At 34.9% G+C, this 26,226-nt stretch overlaps 1 protein-coding gene and 1 pseudogene across 2 annotated transcripts in view; one reads left to right on the forward strand and one right to left on the reverse strand.

The window, feature by feature from the left end:
* The window catches only part of LOC113225054 (transcription initiation protein SPT3 homolog), a 276,875-nt gene that overhangs the window by 166,073 nt on the left and 84,576 nt on the right, over positions 1–26,226 (forward strand). The gene's annotated exons all lie outside the window — the stretch shown is intronic.
* On the reverse strand, positions 23,858–25,655 carry LOC111543106 (annotated as a pseudogene). Its single transcript, XR_002731751.1, has one exon. The product of XR_002731751.1 is annotated as an alpha-enolase pseudogene (transcript).

Raw genomic sequence — 26,226 nt, forward strand, 5'->3', positions numbered from 1 at the left:
TTGTTGTCCTCTACTTGGATAAGCACAGAACATAATTATAATAAAAATAATAATTTTTATTGAATTTTAGATTTTAGAGTCATTCTGTGGTCAAAACATGTGACTTCTTTGTATTTAAGGGAGATAATATGAATCTCAGTAACCTTTACAGTATAAAAATAAACATAGAGATAAATTATGAGGGTCATGAAAGGGCAGGGAAAAGAGTAGGAGCCTTACTCTTACAACTTCACCTTACAGAGATGGGTATTGAGATACTGTAGAACATTAAGAAATAAAATTTTACTTACATTTACAAAAATTAGAATTTTTAACTTTTATACTTGTTATCTTCAAAGACAATTATGTTGGGAAATTTTGGTTTGTTAAATTTTTTTTCTTCTTTGTTTAAAAAAAATGGAAGTGTAATAAAATGAGTCCGATAAAAAAACACCTTTTCCCATGTTCCTTTATGGAATGGTCAGTTAAAGTGAAAGTCACTGCGCTGAAGACTTTTGGGACTGGTGCTTGAAAGAGGCTTGCTCAACTGGAAGCTTACTTTACTTGTTGCTCCCTTTTCTTCTCTTTTCCATTCTTGGACTTGGTCTTGGATCTTTAAGGAAAAGACTGGAAGCACAGACATGCTTCTGAGATATTGTGGGTTTGGTTCCAGACCACCGCAATGAAGTCAGTCTCATGAATTTTTTGATTGCCCAGTGCTTATAAAAGTTACGTTTACCCTATACTATAGTTTATTAAGTGCTCTGTGAATGCAAAAGTATCTGAGACAGATCTCAATCAGTTTAGGAAGTTTATTTTGCCAAGGTTAAGGATGAACCCATGAGACAGCCTCAGGAAGTCCTGATGACACGCTCTCAAGGTGGTCGGAGCACAGTTTGGTTTTGCATATTTTAGGGAGACATGAGACATCAATCAACATGTGTAAGATATACGTTAGTTCCATCCGGAAAGGCAGAACAAATTGAAGTGGGGGAGGGGGCTTCCAGGTTATGTGTAGATAAAAGTGGTTGCATTCATTTGAGCCTCTTAGCCTTTTACTGAAGACGCAATTTATATGTGAGAGGAGGGTATAGGAATAGTCACTTACGCCTTTGTTGGGCTTAATGAAACAATAGGGCAGAGAAAGCAATCAGATATGCATTTGTCCCAGGTGAACAGAAGTTTGACTTCGAGTTCTGTCTGTCCTTTGTCCAAAAGCAACTTCCTTGTGGGCAAATTGTGAAGGGAATATGTAGCTTTTTAGCTTGTAGCTGTCTTATTTAGGAATAAAATGGATGGCAGGTTTGCCTAATAGTCTCCAGCTTGTGTTTTCCCTTTGGCTTAGTGATTTTGGGGTCCTGAGATTTATTTTCCTTTCCAGTAGCCTTGTGTCTTAAAAAAGCAGTATACATACCTTAATTACAAAAATATTTTATTTTTACAAAATGCTGTCATGGTCATCTGAGCCTTCAGTGTGTCATAGTCTTTTTGCTGGTAGAGGATCTTGCCTTGACGTTGACAGCTGCTGAGTTTGAGTGGCTGAGGCAATTTCTTCAAATAAGACAAAATGAAGTTTGCTGCATTGGTTGGCTTTTGCTTCCACAAAAGATTTCTCTATACCACATGATGCTTTTTAATAGAATTTTACCCACAGCAGAACTTCTCTCAAAATTGGATACAGTTCTCTCAAACCGTGTATCTGCTTTAGCAACTAAGTTTATGGAATATTCTAAATTATTTGTAGCCATTTCAACAACATTCACAACATCTTCACCAGAAATAGATTTCATTTCAAGAAACTACTTTCTTTGCTCATCCATAAGAAGCAACTCTTCATTGGTTCAAGTTTGATCATGAGATTGCAGCACTTTAGTCACGTAACAGGCTCTACTTCTAATTCTAATTCTCTTGCAGTTTCTACCACATCAACAGTTACTTCCTGCTGTGAATTTTTGAATCCCTAAAAGTTATCCATAAGAGCTGAAATCAGCTTCTTCCAAATTCCTATTGATGCTGATATTTTGACCTTCTCGCATGAACACAAATGTTCACTAAGAACATTTGTGTTCACTAAGTGGCATCTAGAATGGTGAATCCTTTCCAGAGGGTTTCAACTTACTTTGCCCACATCTGTCAGAGGAATCACTGTCTGTGACAACTGTAGTCTCATGAAATGTATTTCTTAAATAATAAGCCTTGAGAGTTGAGATGACTTCTTGATCCATGGGCTGCAGAATGGATGTTGTGTTAGCAGGCATGAAAACAGCATTCATCTCCTTGTATATCTCTACCAGACCTCTTGGGTGACCAGGTACATTGTCAATGAGCAATAATATTTTGAAAGGAATCTTTTTTCTCAACAGTAGACTTAAATTATTCAGTGAACCATGCTGTAAGGAGATATGCTGTCATCCAGGCTTTGTTATTTCATTTATTGAGCAAAGGAAGAGTACATTTAGCATAATTCTTAAGGGCCTGAGGATTTTCTGAATGGGAAATGAACACTGGCTTCAACTTAAAGTCATCAGCCTCATGAACCCCTAACAAGAGGTCAACCTGTCCTTTGAAGCTTTGAATTGACTTCTCCAGCTATGAAAGTTTTGGATGGCATGGCATCGTATTCCAGTAGAAGGTTGTTTCGTTTACATTGAAAATCTTTTTTGAGATGGAGTCTTGCTGTGTTTCCCAGGCTGGAGTGCAGTGGTGTGATCTTTGCTCACTGCAACCTCCACCTCCTGGGTTCAGATGATTCTCCTGTCTCAGCCTCCTTAGTAGCTGGGACTACATGTGCATGCCACCATGCCTGGCTAATTTTTGTATTTTTAGTAGAGACAGGGTTTCACCATGTTGGCCAGGATGGTCTCGATCTCCTGACCTTATGATCTGCCCACCTCGGCCTCCCAAAGTTCTGGGATTACAGGTGTGGGCACCATGCCTGGTGGAGAATCTCTTTTTTTGTATAGCCATCTTCATCAGTGATCTTAGTTAGATCTTCTTGTTAAGTTGCTACAGCTTCTACATCATTGTTTGCTCCTTCATCTTGCACTTTTATGTTATGGAGATTGCTTCTTTCCTTAAGCCTCATGAACCAACATCTACTAGTTTCTAACTTTTCTTCTGAATTCTTACCTTTCTCAGCCTTCATAGAACTGACAAGAATTAATGTCTTGGTCTAGATTAGGCTTTGGCTTATGGGAATGTTTTAACCGGTATCATCTTACCCAGACCACTAAAACTTTCTCCATATCAGCAATGAGGTGGTTTTGCTTTCTAATCCTTCTTGTATTCACTGGAGTAGCACTTCTAATTTCCTCCAATAACTTTCCCTTTTCATACACAACTTGATTAACTGTTTGGCACAAGAGGCTTAGCTTTTGGACTGTATTGGCTTTTGGCATACCTTCTTAACTAAGCTAATTCTTTCTAGCTTTTTATTTAAAGTAGGAGAAGTAAAACTTCCAACTTTCACTGGAACAGTTAGAGGCCATTGTAGGTTATTGACTGGCCAAATTCCTGTTTTGTTGCATCTCGAGGAATAGGTAGGTTCCAGGAGAGGATGTGAGGTGGGAGAATAGCCAGGTGGTAGAGTAGTCAGAATATACACAGTATGTATCGATTAAATTTGCTATTTTATATGGGCCTGGTTCTTGGTGCCCCCAAACAAGTACAGTGGTAGTGTCAAAAATCAGTGATCACAGATCACTGTAACAGTTGCGAAACTAGTGAAGAGTTAAAAATGTGAAAATTATCAAAACATGACACAGAGATACGAAATGAGCCCATGCTGTTGAAAAATGGCACCAGTAGACCTGCCACAAATGACATACAGACTTGCATGAATTTTACTCATCTTAAACAACAAACACAACATCTAGATCATACGTTGGTCTCCATTTACCATCCCATTACTTTGCTTCCTTTTTAGCAGAATATCTCAAAGGGATTGCTTTCTCCATATCTGCAGTTTTTGTCCTCCCATTCTTTCTAAAATTTACTTCAGTCAGACTTTTTCCCTTTCATCACTCCACCAAAGCTGCTTTTCTCAGGTTCACCACTGACCTTTATATTGCTAAATCCAGTGGCTAGGTTTCAGTCCTTATTTTCCTTGACCTATCAATAGCATTTGACACAGTTGTTCACCCTCCTCTTTAAAAGACTTCATTCACTTGGCTTCCAGAACACCTCAGTCTTCTGGTTTATTTTTATTTATTTGGGTTTAACTTCACTAGTCATTCTACTCATCTCCCAGATGTTGGTTGCTTTTCTTCTTCTGGATCTCTGAATAATGGATTGTGCTAGGTTTCAGCCTTTGTTTCTTATCTTCTCTATCTAAACTTAAACCATAGTTGATCTCATCCAGTCCTGTGGTTTTCAGTGTTAAATACCATATACCCAACTGTTTCTGACTGTTCCACGTAGAGCTTTCCTCTGAACTTCTTGTTCACATATTGAAATCAGTAGTATACCTCTCTCTCTACTTGAATGGCTGGTAGATTTCTCAAATTTAGTGTAGCCAAAACCAGGTTCCGTATATTCCCTCAAACATGTTCCTGCTGCCATCTCCCCCTCATCTCAGCAATCTATTTGGCAATTCTTTACTTTCAGCAGATCAAAATCTTTGGAGTTAACTTTAACTCTCTCACAGCCCACATTTCTTTCCACTGCTACACGTTGCTGTTAGCCATCACTGTCTTTTACTTGGATTTTATTCTTGTAATAGGTCTGTCTTTCTGCAACTACTTTTGCTCCTGTCTTTCATTTCTACCCTCTGCCCCTTGCTCTATTCTTCCTGTGATATTAAGAGTGAAATTTTAAATATTTAAATCAGATTTTTTTTTTTTTTTTTTTTACTTTTGTAATTTGAAATTCTCTAATGGCTTCTCATTTTATTCAGAGTAAAAGTCACATATTTTATGATGGGTTGTGTGTCCTCACTTTTCACTACTTTTCTGATCTCAGTTTCTTTTGCTCTTGCCCTCACCTTCTGCTAGAATATTCTTTCCTTAAATATCTTCTTACTCTCTTCCTCGTGTTCCTTCTTAAAGGTCTCCTCATCGTTGAAGACCTCATTAATTGCTATATTTGAAATAGCAGTCTTTCCCTTCTCTACTTACCATTTCTACCTAATTTTTCTTCATAGCCTTATCTCTGTGCGATACTGTAAATATCTAACTTACATATTCATTCGTTCATATACTATCATTCTCCTTTACTAACACATATTCTTCATACATGTATTTGAGTCAGTTTTGTTTAGTATTTTATCTCTCACACATGGTAGGTGCTCGATAAATGTTTGTTAAATGAATGAGTCTTATATACTGCATAGATACATCGCTAAAAATTAATATAATGGAATGTCAAATTTTGTTTTCAAGTAAGTGTTGTGACCTGTTTTCAAACTCCAGCACTGTGACATTTCTCATAATTGTTGAATGTTAAGGCCTTCTGTGAAAATAGTTGTAGTTGATCATAAGAAAAAGGCAGTGAGCCGATCCCAACTGGTAGTCTATTTTCAGCACTACCATTAACTTAGTGGTATAACTTTGAACACGTGGCTTACTGGTTTTTTTTTCTCTTTTTTGATATGGAGTCTTGCTCTGTTGCCCAGGCTGGAGCAGAGTGGTGCAGTCTCAGCTCACTGTAGCCTCCGCCTCCCAGGTTCAAGCAATTCTCCAGCCTCAGCCTCCCGAGTAGCTAGGATTACAGTCGCATGCCACCACGCCCAGCTCATTTTTGTATTTTTAGTGGAGATGGGGTTTCACCATGTTGGCTAGGCTGGTCTTAAACTCCTGACCTCAAGTGATCCGCCAGACTCGGCCTCCCAACGTGCTGAGATTACAGGCATCAGCCACCACACCCAACCATTGCTTACTTTTTTGAGCTTCCTTTTCTTATCTATAAATTGCATTTTGTAAGCTATACATTATATAAAGTTTTTCAGAATTTCAGGAATTTTATATTATGTAATTGTGGAATGGTATGCCCATGACCTAATGGAGTTGAAAACTAGAGAAAATGTGGGAAGAAATAAAGATCATTCCAATAGTGTAAACTTGCAAAACTGGCAACATGGAGTCCTACTATGTTATGTCTGATGGTCTTCAGTAACTTAGGGAATACTACTTTACATCTCTAGATAGAAGTGTAAAATACCCTGTTTAAGTGATTACAGTGTACTTTTGAGAAAACTTAAAAACCCATCTGATAGAAGGAAAAGGAAATCTAATAGGTTGAGTAGCTAGTTTGGGCAGTTTGTAGAAAGAGGATTTCAAAAGTCAGAGATGGGAGTTTGGTTTTGCTTTTAGTATAGTATAAAACTGGAATCTACCAGATGTTTTTATTATGGTTAAAATGAAAGTACTGTATGAGAAAGTTGAGTCCAACATGGGCATATTTAATGAAGGGGAGATTGGAGTTGAGCAAGCAACTTAGGAAAATTACTTGGTATAGTAATTTCAGGAATAAGAAGGGTCTGAATCTGTTTTAAACTGGTAATAGAATGAGAAAAATGGGATAATGTAAGAAAGGAATAATAGTAGGATCTGGTGATTGATTAGATATGGAGGAGTCAAGGAATCAAAAATTAAGGTGATTTTGGGTTTCAGCCTGAGTTATTAGGGGTGGTTTCTGTCAGTCAGTAGGCTGGGAGTGATTCCAGGAAAGGATTGTATTTGAATGGAAGGACTGCATGAAGATTTGGAAAATTTCAGCGTAGAGTTTTGCAAACTTTTCCCCCCCAATTGAAATGTTATGTGATGACTTGATATGTTAACAACACATAAAAGTGAAGCAGATCTATTTGATTCAGAGGTGGAGAATATATGTGGAAGGAACGAGCATCTTCCTGACTTCTTGTCCTCCTTGAACCCAAAGGCTCTGATGAGTATAGTCAGAAATCACCAAAGTAGATCATTTATAAGTGTTCCCGTAGATCCAGCATTTGGTGAACTGCTTGTCTGTGATAACCTGTATATCTTCTGCATGGCTGTATCTTTTGTGTTTCTTCTCACCTTAGCAGTTATCATATGTTTATTATTTTAGACTCTTATCTGACTCTGGGGATGTGTAGAATACAAAAGGGACATAGGTTCTTCTTTTTTTTTTTTTAGGACGGAATCTCGCTGTGTCACCCAGACTGGAATGCAGTGGCTCATTCTCGGCTCACTGCAACCTCTGCCTCCTGGGTTCAAGCTATTCTCCTGCCTCAGCCTCCCAAGTAGCTGGGACTATAGGCATGCACCACCACACCCAGCGAATTTTTGTACTTTTAGTAGAAATGGGGTTTCACAATGTTGGCCAGGCTGGTCTTGAACTCTTGACCTCAAGTGATCTGCCAGCCTCGGCCTCCCAAAGTGCTGGGATTATAGGCATGAGCCACCATGTTTGGGTGATCCTTCTTAGTGAAACTAACAATTTATTATAGAAAGCTGCCATTTAAAAGCTGTGACAGAGAAGTATTAGTTGTTCAGGGTTTAAGTAGACTTAGTGTAGTCTGTCGTGTTTCACAAAAGATATGGTCAAGGGGGGCTTTCTTGGAAAAGTTATAATTGATCTTGTCTAGAGATGAGAGAGAGAGAATGCACAAATAGGTTGTATGAAAAACTGAGAGAAGTCCTTCATGGCTGGGGCAGAAGGCTCTACATGAGGCTGGAGAGGTAAAAAGTAAAACTGGTAAGATAGATTAGGACCAGAGCAACACATGCCATGTTAAAGATTTCGGTCATTATTTTGACAGTATTGGAAATCCATTGAAAGGTTTTTTGGGCATAAAGTGACCTGATTTGCATTTCTAACAGATCATCCTGGACAGAAATATGCAGAAAAGGTTTCAAGTGAGGGCGAAGCGAAACTGAGGGCAAGGGGATGCAGTAAGACTACCTTGGAGGCTACAAAAGTAGTTCAGAGAGATAATCTGAATAATAGGTGGTACTTTTGGGGAAATAAAGACAGAACTCAGGATATACTTAAGAGGTAGAATTAACAGGAATTGGTGATCATTTAGGTACAGAGTGTAGGGCAGAGGAAAGTATAATTGATGACAGCTTAGATTTTGACCTGAACAGTTTGGGGAATGTTCGTGCCGTTTAAACTTTATGGACTGCACCTCCTTTATTTTGGTTGTTTTGCATGTTGTCTTTACATGGTGTTTTCTGTCTCCTCAGTGCCTGTGTTCCTCACTGTTTACTCCATGCCCTGTATTCTCTCTATCCACTTAAATGACTGCTTTATAAAACCTGTATTTTATTTTATTTTGAGATCTTCCTCCAAACTGTGGTGCAAGACTTCCTTCATGGAGTCTTTCATCAATATTCTCATCCTTGATTATGTTATCTTTACCTTCTAGTTTATCAGTATTTGTGTGTAATCTGTACCTTACTGTCTTGTATTTGATGCTGCTCTGTAATTGATCTCTAGTGATTTATATATATATGTACATACATTTGTAGGATTTCTCCGATTTATATTGTAATTTATTTCTACATTATGAATATCTGCACCTGAAAGTCAGTGTAAAATGTGTAAGTACTACCTCTGTTAAATCAATTTGCTCTTCAGTTCATTAAATGGAATTGTATATTATTTATAAATGTCAGATTTATAATATTGATAAACATTTTTTGTCTGTTGTAGGTTAATGCTCCAAATGGAGTGATAAAGATATTTCAAAATAGAGATTTTGATAGTATGAGTGGTAATAATGTACAAGGTGTTTTTTGACGTTAATGACTAGGAAAGGTTTATGGATATAATTATTTAGACAAACTTCTAAATGGGATATTTGACTACATTATACAAAAGATCATTGGGTAAAAGCAATCTGATTAAGTTTTAATTAACTTTGTAAATGCTTTTGAAGATACTGTTATATAAAAAGTAATCCTAAATTTTTGTTGCAATAGTTTTGACTTTAACAAGTATATAAGGCCTTCGTTGTTTTCCTTTTTCTATTTTCTCTTCTTCTTTCTTTTATACTATTTTATTTTTATATTCTGGATATAAATATATTCTGGATGTGAAATTTTTAAAAAACCATTTCATAATTATCTGCAATTTTATAATTTTGTAAATGTTCCAAGGAAGGTATCATAATTATTAAAAGATTCTTCTGACAGATAATGTCTAAATATTACATGATTTATTTTTGATTTCCAATTATTGGGTATGTCGAAAGAGTGAAACATTGAAAATTAATAGTATTGCTTTTGATGCCTGATTTTGAGAGCTGGATTTCTTATTTTGAAAAATATTCAAAGTGAAAATAAAAACGAAGTCACCTTAACATTATAATGGCAAAATATATGATTTGTACCATTTTAAGAAGTTGCTTGAGTCAGTGAAAAACAATTGAGGTTTCCTAACTTTGGAAATCACAGATGTAAAATGTTGATTAGTCATGCATTTTCTACTACTTTTTAACATGCTAACATAATTTGAAAATGTATATTTTATGAGATTAACTGGTTGAAAATTAAAGCAAAACAATATAAAACTGTAATATTTTAAAAACTAAACATAAGGCAGTTTGGTAAATTTTAAGAACACAAATGTTTTAGTTGGAACAGATGTGAAAGACATATTATTTTAAAGGAAAATGAGGTCCACAACTATCTGTTTGGAAATGTCTTTCAATTACAGTGGCGTCCATGACTGTTGGATTTGAATGAAGATTTGGCTGGAAGTTCTCTCTATCCTATTCTGTGTTTCCTTTTGAATAAAAAACAGCATGTGTGAAATACATTTACTATAATCCATTCCATACTGGGTAATAAAAATTCTGTGAAGAATGATTATGCATGTTATGAAATTATTCCGATTATGTTTTTTTCCACTTTCAGCTCGCTAGTATTTTTAAGTTTATATAAATTTTACAGAGTGTGTTGATATATTAATTTATTTTTTAAAATGGTAATATGGAATAACTAACTCTCATTATAGATAATCGCATTCCATTGGTGGTGTGACTTCCTGTATTTTACCAAATGTGAAATAGTATTCACTGAAAAAGAAATAAAAATTTTCTGAGTGAGCAATAAACCAAGCAATTAGAAATGAATTCTTGCATTTTAAGTTGGCAAGTTGCAGTATGAGATTATTTGCGTTTACCAATTCATATGTTAAACTCTAGGATTACACTGAACTTTAAAAAGGAAGACAGTTGAAAGGATAACTTTTAGTTCACATTACAAAGAAAATGAATGATTATGCTATCTGTATCATTCATTTAAACTTAAATATTAAAATTTTGGTTAATGAAATGCAAGTTAACATACATACTTAATTATTTTATTTAAGTTACTAATCATCAGAAAATATTTTTGTGATTGATTTTAGTAAATTCATTTATATTGAAATGTTCGTATTGTTCCCATAAGGAAGTAATACATATGTGCTTATGTCTGTATTTGTACACATGACTGTTTAATTCAAATCGATAGGAGATAAACTTTGATTTTGTTACTTTGAATGAAAATGATTACAAATAAGATACATTTATTACCAGTATGATAATTTATATAAAGTTTATGGTAGCATCCTCAAATAAGAATATTTGACATATTCTAGGCATTGTGTCAGTGAATGCCACCTTTTTTTTCTTTCAAATTAAAACAAATCTTATATTACAGTGATGCTTATCAGGGTAAGCCTAAAGAGAATGGACTTTGGAAACAAACTGTCACTTAATAACTGTGTGACTTCTGATAAGCTGCTTAACCCCTATGAGCTTCCTTTTTTATTGTCTATAAAGTAAAACATATTCTGAGCATTAAGAAGGTTCAAAAATGTGAAGTGCTTATAAACAGTACTTTGCATATCATAAGTACTATTAGCATATGATTTCTGTTAGTTTTTTTACCAGCTGCAGCTAAAAAGTATGAGATTCTAAGATCTGGTTAAGTTTAATTTTTTTTAAAATGTGCATCAAAATGGGATATACTTTAGACGTTTTGATCATAGGTTAATTTTTCATTAATGTAATAAGTCATACTTGTTTTCATTTGACATTGAACAATTTAACTTTCATTTAATGATAACTTATTAGAAATAGACAATAAAATATATATGGCAGTTATACAAACAGTATTTTGTATGATAATACAATTAGAGAACATATAAATACAGCACTCACTATGTTTACATTTTAGGATTTTATTAAATATTTGTAGAATTGAACAAGAAATGTTAACATAAATATTTACACTGAATATATATTATTTATTAATTTTCAAAATTATAAATATTTTATTTTCTTTCATTTTGCTTTTCATTTTTCTCTGTCACACAGAAGAATTTTCTCTGTCACACAGAATAATGATTCTTACAGTCTCTGATTTGGTTGACGGGGTGTATAACATTTGACTAAGTGAGTCTTTGCAGATGTTTATATGAATGGAAGCTAGATTATGGTATTTCAGATACAAATTGACTGACTTTCCCTGGAACAGAAAAATTCTTGTCAGTTAAGCCACAGACTCACATAAATAAGGCTCTAGTCTTAAAGAAACATAATGTTTAACTAATCTTTGAAAAACCTGAGTTCAAAGTCATGTATTGCAAAAAAGAAAAACATTTCTGAATTATGAATCGTTTTTTTTTACTGCTGTCAGATAAAAGATACTCTTTTTAGGGTTAAAGATAGAAAAAAAAAATACCCACAGAGAAACAGAAAATGTGTTACAGGTTTAACAGTGGTTTCAAGTAATGTGAAAAATTATGCTACTGTGAAACTACTGAAGAATTATCATCTGACTATTGAATTACCTACAAATGTCAATCTTCTATATTTAGTAAGGTTGGTTGCCTGATCATGATGTAGGAAAAATAGTCTATTGGATGACAAAGTATTTTTGATGTATTCTTTATTTTAAAACAAATGACTTTTTTTTTTTTTTTTCCGCTATAAGAAGCCCAGGGAATGATCTTAATGGAGTTAAAGAAATATGCAAAAAATACCCTTTTTATAAAATTAGTTAAGGTGCTGCAGAGTTGTGGAGTTTCATACTTTAATTGTAATTCCTCAGATGACCAGAGTAGGTCTCAGGTTACATTATTTGTATATAATTTAAGTTCTCAAGGGTATAATAAAATAGTTAAAAATTAAGCTGAATTGTTTTTTTCTGGTAAGGAAAAATAGACTTAATTCTTTATATTGGAAGCATTCATTAATCACTTATAGACGTTTAATTCAATGCAACAACAGTATTTTAAAAAGAGTTTTTAAGAAATAGGTGTATTTTTTACTGTCTTTGAGTTAATAGATTTTGAAATATAAAATTGTATGCATTTCTAATTTTAAAGATATTGTGTCTTTAAAGATGACAACAGCCCTTATAAGCACTAGTAAAACATGTAATTATTTCTAGTCTTAAGATTTTAGAATGTTATAAAATAGCACAAATATTTGTAAAGTAACAGTATGGGAAATAAAGTGTTGTAATTAGTCTGTTACATAGCTATTCTGTTGTATTTTTCTATGTCCTTAATTACATGATTTAGTTTCGTGTTATTCAAAACTTAAAATAATAGATACGATTAGAAGTTAGTACTTTTACTTAAAAATAATAGGTAGCTATTTCATGATAATAAGATATTGGTGTTCCATGTTGTAACGTCAGGTAGTGTGACTTAACTCAGAGTAACTCAAGGACTGTGTATATAGAATTAAAAATATATAGCAGCTTAGTCAAAAACCATCATGTTACCTGTTATAAATAACCCTGGATCAAACGAATTTTCTTAAAAATTAACTTATATCAAGAAATTCTTTTAACTATGTCACTGTTACAGATGAGACATTGATTCATTGTTATATGGCTATTCCCAAGTTCTGAAACTTGATTTGTTTTCACAAGTGAAATTTTCAGCAAATTAATGTATTGGGACTGATTATTTTCTTTCCCTTCGTTTTTTCATGGTTAATTAAGAAAAAAAATATTTTAACCTAAAGATATTATAAAGTATTAGGAGGAAAGTTTCTAGTTTTAAATTGCAAAGCTTGTGTGTTCCATAAGCCACCAGTGTTTAATTCAGTATTTCCATCTCAGAACTTACATTATAGCAAATGAGGTAGACATTTATACCTTTTTTCTATTTTTTCTGCCGCTGTTGAATACAAAATGACATTCAATATTTGTAAAAGTGATCCTGTTTCAAATCAGAAAACTGCATCACTAGAATATGTATTCCTATTTTGAAAAGCTATTTTAAAAATATTATTTTGTTCCTGCCTCGCTTTCATATTGATTAGACCAGCTTTTAAGAAGATATGATTAAATACCATTTTAAAGTAAAAATGGGTATTCAAAACATATACCATTTCAGATAATATCTTGTTCAGCAGACCAAAAGGTAAGTTGAGAACTTTGAGAGATTTTTAGATCATTTCTAGAAATGCAGTGATGGAACATTATCAAGTTTGGGTTATTGAACAGTATTCAAAGTAAGAAGAAATCTGAATGCTTTTGTAAGTTTACAGTCTGAATAGATGCTAACTGCAGATGAGAAATACAGTTTTATATTTCTTAAGTTGTATGTAATTTGGTTTTCTTTTTGTGATTAATGTGGCAGGTAGATTCACTTTACACTTTGTAAATTCAAAGAAAAGCAATTATCTAACAAAATCAAATGCTTATTAAAAGACATGGGGTAAAACCATTATGCATGTTGTATTTTTAGGTCCCAATACATGTGGACCCTAAAATGCAATGCATGATGGTTTTATACTCTTTATCTTCTTATTTTACATAAACTAAAAAATAGCATGAAGTCAATATTTTTCTGCAAGTACCCCAAATTTTTTGTCTTTCTCATACTTGACCTTAATTTTGTTACATTGAATATTTCAATTTGAATTCTTATTTTTTAAATTAGTTTTAAAAGGCATATATTATAAAGGACATATGAAGTATTCATCCAAGCAAATAAGCACATATGTAACTGATCTTTGAAAAATGTTTATTAGTTAAATGCACTTAGTAACAATGCATGTAAAGAAGAAACACCATGTAAAACAGGAGCCACTTAAAAATTCCTTGGTAGATTTATTTTTCTTTCAAATCATTTAAGTTATTAGATCATAGTATGAACCATTGTTCATCAGTTTTTGAGTCATTTATTTTAAAAATTTCATGAAAAACAAAAATTATCTGAAATGATCAAGTGCCATTTTCTCTCCGTTTACTTGATTATTTGTTCATTCAGTGTTAATTGAACAACAGTTTTATTGGATGCATCAAAAGATTAAAAAATAATCTTTATTCCTATTACAGATACTTAAAACCAATTTAAATATGTAGTAGTAGCAATTTTAATATTGAAATGAGAAATGAGTATTGAAGAATTATGTCTTATAACAAAACTTTTTCCTCCTCTGTTGAATTTAGCATAAAAATATTTTTTATGTTAACCTTTTGTACCAGGGATTTTTTTTTTCTTCTCCTCAGAAGCGGAGGATGTGTTATTGTAGATGTAGTTTTACCAAGGAAGAGATGGTAAGTCTATGTTGTGGCTTTTTACGTATTTTATAAAGACAGGGTTTAAAAAAAATATATAGCAACACTGTAAGTCAATCTTCTCCATGTTTTCTTGAATCATTTTTGTATTCTCATCTTTTATCAGTAGTTGTCACACTTTTTATGGAACCAAATGCCTAGTAATTGAAACACATACACATGATCTTTGAGAAGTCATGAAAATACAATTCTTGTGCTTAATGATATCCAGAAAGCATAATATTCTGAAAAAAGTTATTCCCTTCAATCAATTTAAAATTAAACACTCTAATGCAAAAGGATATCTAAGGTGAAAGATGTTTGTGTAATGCTAAACATAACCAAAGAAACTGTGGTTTTAGCAAAGGTACTATTGCTCTATTTTATCAAGTGCCAGAAGTTGCATAATGAAAGTCTTTCAGTTAGTGAAAATATAAGTATAAAAACACAAAAATACCACCCAGCTGGTAGAGATCTTCCTAATTTTTACCTGATTGTATTTCTGAAGAAATATGGCAGGGCTGTCGTAAATTTTCAACATGAACTGCATTTTTGTTGCCAATTTCCATATCCTTTAAAAAGTGCTGAAGCGTGCATTTGCTATTTATGTTTGCAGTAGACTGAGTACACTTTTACTATTTGTGGTTTTAGAAATTGGAAACAACCAAACAGTGGTGCTATGGTCTAAAAAAATAAATTTTAAACAGCTGCGGGACAGTATTTTTAGAATGGTAGGAGTACTTCTAAAGCAATTTAACTGCCCCCTACCCCCTTTTAAAATGATCAAATATTGTCACAGATATAAAGTCAGATTTGTATTGTGTGTTATCTATGGTAGATTGGATAAATTAAACTAAAAGTATGTTTTGATACATGTGAAATATGTTTTTAGCATGCTAGTGTCAGCTCACTTTTCTAACCTGTGAATATTTGTTACTATATGCCAACTATTGGCATATACACTTTATAGGCATTGAATCTTCCCCTTCCTTGTATAAGAACCATCATTATTCCCGTCTTACAAATAAGAAAACTGATGTAAGTAACTTGCCTAGGATCACAAAGTTTGTAACTACAGACCTCAGTGAGATTCAAACTTGTTTTCTCTAAGACTCATGAATCCAATTGTTTTTCACCTTGTATTTTGGGCAGATACTATTAAAAGAAGAAAAGAAATAATATGTACCCTAGTTTTAACTTCAAGCATTTTTCTGCTGATGTTGCTGAAATATGAACAAACATAAAAATCTAGATAGCAATTCCACATTGCATTTAAGTCTATTGAAACTACTGAGTCAAAAAAAATCAGAAATGAAAAATCGATCATATCACAATCAAAATAATAACCTTAATTTGATGTGACAGACTTTTAACTCCTGAAAATAAATTCCTTTTCTTAATGTGACTACTGCGGTCTAAGAGTTTGTTACATCTTCCCAGTGCTTTGCAATTCTTTTGACATTATGGCACAAGTGAAAAATGATAATATTCATAGGGCCACTGGATATGGAAGCACAAGGTTGCTCCTGACAGCAGACAATTTAGGGGTTCCTGAATGTCTCTGGCCCCACCAGCCAGGCATTCCATAGGCTGAGAGGTTTAAAACCTACACACCTGTACCCAGTTGGTGGCTTTTGTTCCTAAGGGCATGAGTTGGAAAGCTCTGATCATTACTTTCTTTTTCTGTAAGATAACACAGTTTCCTGTGACTTTTCTCTGTTCCGGTTATTATGTAACCATTGTATAATGTATCATAGCATCACTTGGCCATTATTTTATGTTAAGCTAGCCTCATTTCATGTCCCTTCTCTCTTTTCCATTATTCTGCCACAAAAAGCCTTTGGCTGCCAGTTCATTGTTTTTTATTGACATAAAAATTTAATTATACAAGAAATATTACAGAAAATTTGCAAACTTTCAAGAATTAGATTCACAGATTTCAGTTGAAAAACATTACACTGCAATTTGTAGGTCTTTTCACAGTAGTTAAAGCATTTTAGTTTTGACTTTTATGATTTGGTGTCCTAGAAACAGATAAATTTGCCTATAGTAGTCAACTTCTTTTGGAATAAAATTGCTAAACATTCTGAGATTAGATGAATACTACTTAGGATGAGATTGGGTTTAAATTGTATTGATTTAAATGACTGTAATAAAAATATCACAGCAGGTTCAGTTTAATTTTCTTTCTATTGCAATGACATTCTTTTTGTTGCATATAACCATAGTGTATTTTTATTCGAATTAATGTATTTTTATTAACCTTGATGCCACCTTAGAGAAGTTCTTTTGATTGTATACATATGTGTGTGTATTTCACTAAAATGTTTTGCAGCATGTGCTTATGAAGGCATTAGAAAATAAATTGTTTTTACTTCAACCAATCTAGTCATAGAAGTTTGAATGATAATTTTACTCTGCTCTTTTTTGGTGGAAAACAGTTATCACCAATACAACAAGCACTTGAATAGTATTCTCTATTTTGTTGTAAACAATAGGTTTAGTAAAACAAAATTTATGTTTGTAGAAATATAATAGAGGTGTTTTTTCTTCTTCCTCCACACCACAAACAACACTTTTAAGTATCATTCTGAGTTAATTTTTTTTCTTCTCAACCAGATTCTATGTAGCATGATTCTTGTGAAACCAGGGATATGTGTGTTGTGTTTGAAATATAGTTAATAAAGATAAGATGATTTTCTTATTTGGATGATGGAAACATGTAAAGTGTATTTTTTAAATGCATACCATAAAATGTAAAGTTTGACAGAATCCTGTTGGTTGTAAAAGTATGTCAGTTGTGAAATAACCACATAGACCATGTAAAGACCTGCTAATGATCAACAAAAAGTTGTCTTTAATTTCTAATAAATGAACCCACTGGAAAAGGAAGCTGAAGACACAGGTGTATAACTGGATATTTTAAATTTCTAATATGGAACAGATACATACTCTGTTCAGTGTGTGTTTAAGACACATTTTGTATAAATAGATAAAATAGTTAAAATTTCAAAAGCTATATGTTAGTTTGCAGAACTAATGTCAGTTATCTGTATGAGGGCTCACTGTAAGAATTCTGTATTGTTGTCTTTGGGATTTAATCCCTAATATAAGGTACAACCTGGTGTGACACTACTGATTGAACTTTTCTAAGGAAGCTAACAAGAATACATTATTTTTATTTTTACTATTTGAGATGGAGGTTTGCTCTTGTTGCCCAGGCCAGAGGGCAATGACACGATCTCAGCTCACTGCAGCCCCTGCCTTCCGGGTTCAAGCGGTTCTCCTGCCTCAGCCTCCCAAGTAGCTGGGATTACAGGCACCCGTCACCATGCCCAGCTAAGTTTTTGAGGAATACATTATTTTACTCAACTTTGTTCAATGAAGGAGTATTTATTGAACACTGACTCTGCTTGGCCATGGAGATTTAAAAGTGAATTTGATACAGCATCTTAACATTTAATTTGACATTACAGAAGCTTTTTCTTGACATAATCTTGAAATATTAAAATATCTTTCATTTTAAAAAGTCAAAGTTTCTTAATGAAAAACAATCCCTTTTAAAATTTGGAACTAAATTTTAAAGCTTATTTAGGACAGTAAACTTTTCTGATTATGGCCTGTTTATAAATCATAGATTTTACATTAGGGACCAGTGTACACCAACTTATATATATAAATGGATATAAGTGGGGTTTTTTTTTTGGCATATATATGTTATTCTGAATCGAGAGTTTCTAGGAACATTATTTATTCCTACTTTACATGCATACACTCTAATATTTTATTTCTTAAAATGTGGTGGTCATGGTCCCTTAACGAATCTTACTGAGTTTGAAAAACATTGTCAAAGAGAATTCTTTGGAACTCTATGGGTGCTGTTTCTGTTTTTGTCCTGGTTTCTACAGTAAGTACCCTCATCAAATGTAGAAAATTTGGGCGGGCTGGTCATAAAACCTTTTTATAAAATGGTTCAAAGAGCAAAAGAGTTGGATACATTTTCTTAAAATTTTGCATTTCTCACATCTATAATACTAGAAGTCAGTTATTTGTGTCTTAAACCTTATGGAATTTTATATTTCTGATTTTCTTTATATGTTGTAGCTAAATTCTTTGCGGTGGGAATCTGCTTTAGTGTGGTGTGATGAGTCATAATCAGCGAGTTATTAAGTTCTCTGTGCCTTTTATTCTCAGAGTTAACCACTTTGCTTTGAATTGAAATATTAAGTCAGGAATCTGTGCTTTGTTATATGATAAAGGCTTGTAAAGTGTACAAAGTTTTTCTTTCGTTAGATCTAAGATTAAGAACACTTTATTTTAATAGTTTATTAATACAATTTAAAGAGAAACACCAAAAATTACCTAATTATTCATCCTTGTTAGGCTGACTTATTTGGGTTATAAACATACACTTTAAAAACATAAAATTAAAGCTGAAATAAATTTAAATGTATTTTTTTGGAGTAATCAAGTTTCATCTGAACCCAAGTTAACGATTCTCATTTCAAAGAATATAATTCTTATGCTTAATCAGATTTTTGCTTTTTCAAACAGTTTTAATAAATCAAAATGTTATATAAACAGAAGGCATTGTGTTTTCCTATAAACTCTGATTATTTTCCCCTTGCAAAATCTGTATTACAACAACCAGTTCCATAATGCCAGCATGGGAACCTTGACTTGTTTCATCGGATGACTAAGAGAATACAGATAACTGCCTGCGAAAGATATTAGAAGTATACTGGAAATACCAATTCCTACAAATCTAAATTGAAGGGATTTAGAGAATGGAAGCAGTGGACTAACAGATAGGAAAACTTATTTCTGTGGCAGAGCTTTCAGTGAACTAATGTTGCCCTTTCGACATAGCAGTTTCTCTGACATCAGTTTACTCAGTAAAAGTAAGTGAGTATGAGGAGACTGAAGTAAAATGTTAAAGACTTGTATTGGGTATAAAATTTGATTATATACATTTAAGAAATGGGGTATATTAATATTTTTTAGTCTCATGACCTGAATTATTTAAGCCACAGACACTGGAAGTGCTGGGATAATAAATAATATTTCTCTGCTTTTGCGAGGGGAGATGACATAAAATACTTTGTTGTTGATCTTAATGTGGAATTGGTGATTTGATAAATGTATTTTTGTAAAATTTGAATGTAGCTAACATTTTCTCTCTAAACATGCCCACATTTATCTTATTTTTATAGACTGTATTTTTTAGAGCAGTTAATATTTACAGAAGAATTGAGCTGAAAGTACAGAGTTCCTACCTGCCACCCTCCCTACAGTTTCAATTATATTTGTTGAGCCAATACTGATACATTATTATTAACTAAAGTTCATAGTTTAGGATTCACTTGACATTTCACATTCTGTGGATTTGGACAGATGTATAATGACATTTATCCACCATTATATTATTATACAGAATAGTTCCATTGCCTTAAAAATCCCCTGTGCTCCACCTATTCCTCCTTCCCATCCTCTGAATTTCTGGCAAACACTGATTTTTTTATTGTCTCCATAGTTTTGCCTTTTTCAGAATGTCATATAGTTGGAATTATATAGTATGTAGCCTTTTCACATTGACTTCTGTTACTTGGCAATACACATCTAAGGTTCTTCCATGTCTTTTCATGGCTTGGTAGCTCATATCTTTTTATTGCTGAATAATTTTTCATTATATAGATATACCACAGTTTATCCATTTGCCTATTGAAGGACGTCTTGGTTGCTTACAAGTTTTGGCAATTATAAATAAAGCCACTATAAACATTGGTGTGTAGGTTTATATGTGAACATAAATTTTTTACTCAAATCTTTGAGTAAATAACAAGGAATTTGATTGCTGGATCATGTAGTAAGAATATGTTTAGTTTTATAAAAGACTGTCAAATTATCTTCCCAAGTGGCAAATCATTTTACATTCCCACCAGCAGTGTATGAGAGTTCCTGTTGTTCCACACTTTTGTCAGCATATGGTATTGTGAGTGTTTACGGTTTTAGCCATTCTAAAAGGTACATTAGCTCATTGTTGTCTTATTTGCAACATAATGACTTATGTTGAGCATCTTTTCGTGTGCTTATTTGCCATGTGCGTGTGTTCCTGGGTGAGGTGTCTGTTCAGATCTTTGGGCCCAGGTTTGAGATTCTTATTTTCTTACTTTTGAATTTTAAGAGTTCTTTGTATATTCTGGATACCAGTCCTTGATCAGATAAGTGTTTTAAAAAGGTAGTCTATGGCTTGTCTTTTTATTCTCTTAAAACATTTATTTTTAAAATCTTCCCTCATAGGTTATCTACATTTTCAAAATCTTTTTTCATTCTACCTGGGGGTCTCTTCTCACCTCAATTTAATGGTTTAAATGGGAATAACCCAAAAAAGTCTTCTGTCATTTTTTTTCACATAAGTTTCAGCACAAAGAATTGGCCTGTATACAGAATTTACATGTGTAAAAACATTTGTAAAAATTAAATGTTAGGTTTTTCGTTGATCTTATTCTTGGTGTGCGTTGCTTTGGGAAGCTTTGCATTGAAACCACTGATTTCTTTGGGACAATGAGAACTCCTCATCCATTTTAGTTTGCAGTTAAAATACTATTTCTCAAACTGTATTTCATGGAATTTGAATCTTTTTCAAGCTATGTATAGATTTTTTTTAACCATAAAATTATTATTTCTTAGTCACATTTTTTTGGGAAATGTTTCATGCTATTTATTATCACTTGGAGAGTTACAATGCATATTAAAGCTTTAACAGGTTTTATAGTAGAGAAACCTAATTTAGTTTAATGCAAGAGTTGAAGTTTTGACAATGGAATCTGTTCCTTTGGAACATATATTAAAGCTTTCAGAATATTGTTGTGCAGAACATTCATGAAATAAATGATGCCCTAGATCTGCAGGCAGTGGGACATTCCCTTGGCCTAGTTCCAAAGGGAAGATAAGTTAAAAAGTTTAGATTTTGCTGTGCTTTTAAAGGGATTTTTATGTGGTAAATTTTCAGAAACTGTTTCCAATCCTATGCTTATTAAAAGTGGCCAACTCTGTTACATATAACTTGGGACATCAAGGAACGTGGAGTTATTAATGACTTTCCAATAAAAATAAAATCAATTGTGCTATTCCTCTGTTAAAAAAGGGGTCTCAAAGGTAAGGCTCTTGGTTTGTTTCACAAATAAATTTTACTGGAAAGAGTGTTGTTTTCTTTGGTGGTGAGGACTTCCTCTTTGATTTTTCTGAGCTTTGACCAGTGAAAATGTCTTTGGGTGGTCTTTTGGCCTTGGGGATTGATACAGAAATCCTGCTTTACCTTTTCAAATAAATAACGACTACAGTTCTCCTTATTCAGACCCCATCTTATGGTTTCCTCTATAGATTTGGTCAAATGAATAGGATTGGCTCATGAACTTCCTTGAGGGTTGATTTTTTAATAAGGGAACCATGTTTCTCTGAAATCTTGGATTGATGAGAACGTTAACATTTTTTATTAGTTGAAATGAACCTGAAATATATTCACATCAAAAATTATATTTTTCATTTTAGAGACTATCTTAAAGGTTTTGTTTTATATTTAAAACTTTGAACTTTGTGATTTATGAACATGGTGGGGAGAAAAATAACACTAAGTGATACATTAATTATCTGAAACATTTTATTTTACTTACTAGGGTTTCTCACTCATAAAAGTTGCTTTTGCCCGATATAATCTTATTTGTTTGGTAAATAAGACAAATGATCTCTCACATTTTATTTCATTTTTTTAAAGTTCTTTCTAAGAAAAGGCCAATGGGCCAGATCTGGTGGCTCATGCCTGTAATCCCAGAACTTTGAGAGGCCAGTGCAGGAGGTTCACTTGAGCCCATGAGTTCAAGACCACCCTGGGCAACATAGACCTCATCTCTAGCAAACAAAACAAAACAAAACAAAAACAACAAAAATCCAGAAAGAAAAGTGCCAGTGATATTGCCACCTTAAAGGTTTATTATACAATCAATACTTTTTGTACCTATTTTAAAGAACAAAAAGTCTGCAATAATGTGAACTCAAATTACCTTTAAAAATGAATACCATCATTTAAGGGTGGTAAGTGCTGAGGTACACAATGAGTACAGTAGAGGTAAGAACCAGCATTTGCTGAGAGTTTTTTTTTTTTAATCATGAAATGATGTTGAATTATGTTGAATGATTTTTCAGCATCAATTTATATGATCATATAAATATCTTTAGTCTGTAGACATGGTGGATTACATTGATTGATTTACAAATGTTATAGCAGGCTTGCATGCCTGGAATAAATTCCACTGGTTATTGTATATACAGTGGTCTCTCCTTATCTGTGTGGGATACATTCCAAGACCCCCAGTGGATGCATTAAACCGCAAATAGTACCAAACCTGATTGCTATAAATTAGAACACATTTCTGTTCATGTCTTCCACAAATTTAATGCCTTTTCCACCTTCACTAAGCACTTATCATGCATTGTGGCCATAACTTTTGCAGTTTGAGGTGGAACAGCAAAACTAGCAAGAAAATCTTTTTCCTTTTTCCCAATTTCGTGAATCGAAGATTCGTTCTTACCATAGGTCTTAGCAATCTCAGCATAAGATTTCTTTCCTTTCCTTGTTAAATCAAGAAGTTTTACCTTTCTAATTTAAGCAACCACTTTATGGCTTCTCTTTGGCAAGTTGGAATTGCCAGCATCACTGCTCTTGCCCTTTGGGGTCATTATTAAATAAAATAAGGATGACTTGAACACAACCACTGTGATGCTGTCACAGTTGAGCTGATAGAACTTAGAAGGCAGCAAAGTGACTAATGGGCAGGTAGCCTATAGAAGTGTGTACATGCTTAACAAAGGGGTGATTCATGTCCTGGGTGGGCCAGAGTGAGATTTCATCATGGTACCCAGAATGGTGTGCAATTTAAAACTTATGAATTGTTTATTTCTTGAATTTTCCATGTAATATTTTCTGACCACAGTTGACAGTAGATAACTGAAACCTCAGAAAGTGAAACCATGGTAAGGGGGATCTGCTGTAATTATTTTTCTATATTTCTGGACTTGATTTGCTAATATTTTGTTGATGATTTTGCATCTAAGTTCATGAGAAATATTGGTCTGTCATTTTCTATTTTGTACTTTCCTTTGGTTTTGTTGTGCCTTGGTCTTTTTGTACTGTATTATTTTAGTATAAGAGTAATAATAGTCATAAAATCAGGTGTTTCCCCTCATCCTTTATTTTCTGGAACAGATTTTGTAAAATTGGTGTGTTTGGGAGGAAAATTGTCTTTTCCTCACTCATCTTAGGTTCATGGCTGAGGCTGGTATAAAAAAAGAGATTGACAAGAGAAAAGATACATTTATTTTTATTTTTATTTTTTTTCTCATGGGTCACTGAGGCTTTTTATTTTAAGCACAAAACCACCGGGCATCTTGCCTGTGGCCACCCCGGAGATGACACGAGGCTCACATGACTCCAGACACTTGGTGGAAAGTAAGGCGAGAAAAACAGTGATTTGGGCCAATTACACGACGGCAAAGCTAGAGCTGCCTTAACAGGGCTCCGGGGAGCTTGGTTCTGTAGAAGTTCTAAGGAAGCGGCACGGACTCCACGGCGGTGAGTGAGGGGCACTAACTAGCAGGGACCCCTGCAAGCGTTGGTCGGGGCCTCGATCTGCCCGAGCTGACACAAGGGGAGGGGTCTATTTAGCCAACAGGTGACCGAAGGGCTTGCCTGCCCACAGCTTACTTGGCCAGGGGGTTTCTGAAGTTCCTGCCGGCAAACTTAGCCTTGCTGCCCAGCTCCTCTTCAATTCTGAGGAGCTGGTTGTACTTGGCCAAGCGCTCAGATCGGCAAGGGGCACCAGTCTTGATCTGCCCAGTGCACAGCCCCACAACCAGGTCAGCGATGAAGGTATCTTCAGTCTCCCCAGAACAATGAGACACCATGACACCCCAACCATTGGCCTGGGCCAACTTGCACGCCTGAAGGGACTCGGTCACGGAGCCAATCTGGTTGACTTTGAGCAGGAGGCAGTTGCAGGACTTCTCGTTCACGGCCTTGGCAATCCTCTTTGGGTTGGTCACTGTGAGATCATCCCTAGCTACCTGGATTCCTGCACTGGCCGTGAACTTCTGCCAAGCTCCCCAGTCATCCTGGTCAAAGGGATCTTCGATAGACACCACTGGGTAGTCCTTGATGAAGGACTTGTACAGGTCAGCCAGCTGATCAGGTGAGATGTACCTGCTGGGGTCATCGGGAGACTTGAAGTCCAGGTCATACTTCCCAGACCTGAAGAACTCGGAGGCCGCTACGTCCATGCCAATGACCACCTTATCAGTGTAGCCAGCTTTCCCAATAGCAGTCTTCAGCAGCTCCAGGCCTTCTTTATTCTCCAGGATGTTGGGAGCAAACCCGCCTTCATCCCCCACATTGGTGGCATCTTTCCCGTATTTCTCCTTGATGACATTCTTCAGGTTGTGGTAAACCTCCGCTCCAATGCGCATGGCTTCCCTGAAGTTTGCTGCACCTACTGGGAGGATCATGAACTCCTGCATGGCCAGCTTGTTACCGGCATGAGAACCGCCATTGATGACATTGAAAGCCGGGACTGGCAGGATGACTTCAGAGTTGCCAGCCAAGTCAGCAATGTGGCAGTACAGGGGGACCCCCTTCTCAACAGCACCAGCTTTGCAGACGGCGAGGGACACCCCCAGAATGGCGTTCGCACCAAACTTAGATTTATTTTCTGTTCCATCCATCTCGATCATCAGTTTGTCAATCTTCTCTTGTTCTGTGACGTTCAGTTTCTTGCTAACCAGGGCAGGCGCAATAGTTTTATTGATGTGCTCAACAGCCTTTGAGACACCCTTCCCCATATAGCGAGTCTTATCATTGTCCCAGAGCTCTAGGGCCTCATAGATACCAGTTGAAGCACCACTGGGCACAGCAGCTCTGAAGAGACCTTTTGAGGTGAAGAGATCAACTTCAACAGTGGGATTCCCACGAGAGTCAAAGATCTCCCTGGCATGGACCTTGAGAATAGACATGCTGAATTTCTAGCTGCTGGGTCTCGTGGCCTAGGACAGGAAGCGGCGGGTGCAGCAGACACTGAGGCGAGTGTGAAGCCGGCGAGGTCTGCGAGGTCTGCTTGCTCCGGGTCCCCACCAGATACATTTATATAATAGAAGTTTTACATGGCACACAGCCCTCATAAGGGAAAGGAACCTGAAGAAAGAGGTGAATGTGTGTGGGTTGTCTTTTTTTTTTTTTTTTTGAGACAGAGTTTTGCCCTGGTCGCCAGGCTGGAGTGCAGTGGCACAATCTTGGCTCATTGCAACCTCTACCTCCTGGGTTCGAGCGATTCAAATTCCTGCCTTAGCCTCCCGAGTAGCTGAGATTACAAGCACCCGCCACTCGGCCCAGCTAATTTTTGTATTTTTAGTAGAGACGGGGTTTCGCCATGTTGGCCAGGCTGGTCCCGAACTCCTGACCTCAGATAATCCACCTGCCTCCGCCTCCCAAAGTGTTGGGATTATAGGCATGAGCTACTGCATCTGGCTGTCTTTTTTTTTTTTTTTTTTTTTGAGAAAAAGTATCACCATGTTGCCCAGGCTGGACTCCTGGGCTCAAGGTATCTACTGGCCACAGCCTTCCAAGTAGTTGGAGCTACAGGGGTGCACACTCCGCACCTGGCCTAAATCTGTGTACTTTTAGTGCTAGGTTTGATGAAGAAGTGGATAG

This window comes from Piliocolobus tephrosceles, chromosome 5, assembly GCF_002776525.5.
Source record: "Piliocolobus tephrosceles isolate RC106 chromosome 5, ASM277652v3, whole genome shotgun sequence".
NCBI lineage: Eukaryota > Metazoa > Chordata > Mammalia > Primates > Cercopithecidae > Piliocolobus > Piliocolobus tephrosceles.